Raw genomic sequence first — 4,040 nt, 5'->3', positions numbered from 1 at the left:
TATGCAAAGCTTCAACAGAGCTGCTACTTTTCGGGCCAGGGAAAGGAGGAGGATGTGCTATGTAAAATGGCTGCAAGGTCACAGCCTTGAGGGCGCTGGAAGTCTATTATCCTATCCCACATTAAGTAGTTTGGTGAACTTCAAACGTCCATTCATCTGCAACCAAGCTGGCAAACTTTAACTGATATCTCAAGCAGGTAAAAAATAAATTAAAAGAAATCCTTACACTGATGTTCCTTCATTTACACTGTTCAATAGTTCATTAACATGTAATTCTGGCTAAGAATTACATTTGAGACTCCTTGCTCAGATTTTGGTTAACAGTACAAATCTTTGAGAAATTCAAGTTCTTATTAATCAATAATTTGTCAGCTAGGCTACATTCAGGCATCAGCTGCAACTACAGACTAGGTGCACTGCCTCAGCGCTTTGGAAAGACATAATCTAGAACACTACTAGCAGACAAAATATCTGTTACTAGACAGCACAGGTGCAGTACAGCAAGACAAAAACATATATTCATGTGTGCCGCGGACCAGCCGGAGAAAGAGGATTTCACCGCCCAGGGTCAGAAGGGAAGGGGTAAGGAACTGAAGTGGCACCGACGAATGGGTGAAGGACCAAGACAACTGATGGTTGCAAGGCAAATTTTATTGCGCTACAGTTGCAGATTATCTAGACTAGAAAAAGGAAGGTTGACAGATGGTGGATTACATTATCTACAGACTGTCTCGGCTCAAGGTTAACTTCCCTGGGAGGAAACCCATAAACGCAGAAGCATCAAAAATAACCTGCATGTGCAGGGGGGAGACAGCTTTGCTTGTCTCATTTTACATTCTTTCTGATCTCTGGGCCCTGGTGATTTATCTCCCATGGAATGGAACAAGGAGGGGAACAAGTAGGGACAGTCCCTTCGAGCAGCGGCCACATGCCTGGCATGTCCTTACCTGCTCTCAAGGCTGACTGCTTCCCACAGGTCCCCCATTTTTATTTTTTAACTTTTGCTGCAAAATAATTCCATGAAGTTTAGTGCCGAGAGTAGTATACTGTTGCATGAGGATACGAAACAGACATGAGAAGATTAATATCAATAATAGGCAAATTATGGCCAGGGTAATAAAGCCTGACAACCTTCCGGTAATCCAAGACTGAGGATTTAACCACTTTAAATGGTCCAGTAAAGTTTGAATTACATCTTCTGGCGAAACATCATCAAGATGTGTATTTTGTATATCCTGAATTTCAGCATTTAATTTCTTAAGATCAAGACTAATATTATTATCTGACCAAACACTCAGCAGATGCATTTTTACTTTTTCCCATTCCCAAATACAGTCACTGTACTTTTAAGGAGTAACACACATCCATGTATACTTTGCATGACAAGCTAGACGCATCCTCAATTTTAATGCTGCCATCTGATCTCCAATCCCCAAAATTGCGTTTTTAAATTCATCTAACTTGTTATTAACCTGTAAATATATGTGACTTTGTAAAGATAAAGCAAGACTGCTATGTTGAGATAACTAATTAGCAAAGTGAGCATGATGAATACTCTGTGAAAGAGCAAGACCGGCAGTAGCCACGGTAGCAGACAGAGCAGCCAAGGCAAGTAAACTTACTATTAGCCACCCAAGAAATTGTCTCCTCTCTGCAAGGCTTTAGAGAGTTCCACCCATGCCTGTACTCCAGTATCTTCATACCAAGGTTCTCTCAGATGCACAGGCACCATAACATACATGGGTTGCTTTAGTATAAGCACAGATTGCGTTCCTGCAGAAGGGAACATACAACTGCTAAAAATACAATTAACACAGCTAATATTATATCCTCCTTTGGAAGAATTACCAATGTTAATAGAACCACACAAACGTGTATACGGAGGAGCAACACAAGTTATAACAGGTGTATTGGAATAAGTTAGAGCTAGTTTCCATATATCCCAGTTCTTTTGAAATGTGATAAACCTATCTATGATGGGAAAAGAAGAGATAAGAATTGACACCTTGGTATAATCTATAGTACAGCATATTTGGTTATTATTCCAAGATGCATTGCAACGTTCAAAAGTGGATCCAGGAAAGTTAACGGTCATAAAGGGAGGCAATTGATTTTTTGATTTTCTGTTAAGCATAGTAACCTTATGTCCAGCTATAAGTATCCCTTGTCCTCCAAGTAAACGCTTCATACAGAAATAATTTCCTGAATCTTCACCTGTAACCTTGGCTATAGTAATAGCGGAATCCCTAAGTGGTGAGGCGTATGAGATTTGACCTCTAATATTAATAGGTTGCCCATTTTATACCAAATGATGGTATCCTTAAGATACTCTCGTCAGCTGGTAGCCGGGCATGTAAGAGTAATGTTGGTTCCTGTAAAACGAAGGATGCCTGGAGAGCCTGACAAACTAATTGATTGATCCGTTCCCTCATAAACATCTGTATGCTCATAACTAATAGCCTTTACACGTCCAGTTTCCAGATTCAGTGGGCTAAGACAGACAGGATGGGTACTAAGCCAGTTAGTATAATTTACAGACATATTGATTTGTTTTATATTCCCAATAAGAGGCCCATAAACACTTATCATTGTAAAATACAGGAAACTCTGCCTCAGACCAAGATATGGGTTGTAATAGTGGAGGATCAGGTACATAGGCCCAGTAAGTTGCTGCATTAACAGAGGGAACACATGAAATGGTTGCCAACATAACCAAAAATAAAGTTACAGGTGTAACAGGATTATTCTGTTGTTTCACTGACTCTTGAGCTCATGAAACCAGTTGTTTAATTTGTCCCCAAGTTGGAACATCACTCCTTTGAGTCGTCCTGGCAAGTGGTCTCTTCTTCTTCTTTTTCTGAATCAACACTGTCAAACTTTCGGGAGAGATGCAGAGCTTCTTCATCTTCTGAACTAGGTGAGCTGTGGCGAGCCATCTATTTGCTTGACTAAGCGCTCAGGAAGCCAGCAAGGTCCAGGCGCTGATCTGGGAAAGATACACACGTGACCACGTCCCCAAATCAACACAGGATCAGGACCACGCCAAGTGCTGGTTAACGGATCTTTCCAGAGGACCTCCGGAGATTGAGAGGCCAATCTTGGCTCAGCCACCAACCTTCCCCCTGCAGAGCAGCCAAATTTGTCAACAGTGAGAACATTTAAAATAAACAGAGCATCATTTATAAGGTTATGTGGCGTTGTTCTATACAATTCCCCCCTTTTTATTTTTTCAATAGTTAGCTTTAAAGATCTATTTGCACGTTCTATAATACCTTGTCCTTGAGGGTTATATGGAATGCCTGTAATATGGGTAATTTTGTAATGAATTACAAAATGTTGCAAAAGCAGCGGGCCCATTATCGGTTTTAATAATTTTGGGAAGGTTCATGAAAGCAAAACAGTGTAATAAATGAGTGATAACATGTTTAGTAGCTTCTCCGGTCTGTGCTGTAGCACAGAGGAAACCAGAATAAGTATCGATAGTGACATGAACAAACTGTAATTTCCCAAAAGACGGGATATGAGTAACATCCATTTGCCATAAATGTCTAGGTAATAATCCACGAGGATTAACAACATAATGTGGAACAGGAAGGTGAGGTAAGCATTGTGTGCATTGCTTAACAATTTGTGGGGCGGCTTCACGAGTAAGGGAAAATTGTGTGTGTAATGTAGCCGCTGACTGACGGTGTAAAGCGTGCAACTGCTGTGCTGCTTGTGAAGCAGTTTGATCATAACTTACCATAATATGAGGGTGTCCAGGACATGGACCATGAGTATCAAGAGTATGGAGATAATGAATGCAGTATATTAGCCATTCTTGACAGCATGACGAACGGAAAGGAGGAGTACGGTAAATTGGGACATGTCCTGCTTTAGGGAAAAGAGATTGAGGAGGAGGAGTAACTTCAACTCTATTCTTGGGAGGAAAATGTACAGGATAAAGATCACGTTTAGATCGAGTTAAAACATCTGCAGTCGCATTAAGTTTAGTCAATGGACCAGGCAAGTTAGAATGAGCACGGATATACAGACCTGCA

The 4,040-nt window shown here is 40.8% G+C and overlaps 1 protein-coding gene across 1 annotated transcript in view; it reads right to left on the bottom strand.

Annotated features, from left to right (window-relative positions):
- Positions 1-4,040, bottom strand: part of LOC125961791 (UDP-N-acetylglucosamine--peptide N-acetylglucosaminyltransferase 110 kDa subunit-like) — a 247,593-nt gene continuing 243,553 nt past the window's right edge. The window contains exon 2 of the mRNA XM_049700798.1: positions 1-3,122. The gene's annotated coding sequence lies outside the window, so the exon portion shown is untranslated. The remainder of the gene's footprint in view (positions 3,123-4,040) is intronic.

The sequence above is a fragment of the Orcinus orca genome, chromosome 17 (assembly GCF_937001465.1).
Source record: "Orcinus orca chromosome 17, mOrcOrc1.1, whole genome shotgun sequence".
Classification (NCBI taxonomy): domain Eukaryota; kingdom Metazoa; phylum Chordata; class Mammalia; order Artiodactyla; family Delphinidae; genus Orcinus; species Orcinus orca.
This window is presented reverse-complemented; position numbering and strand designations above follow the sequence as displayed.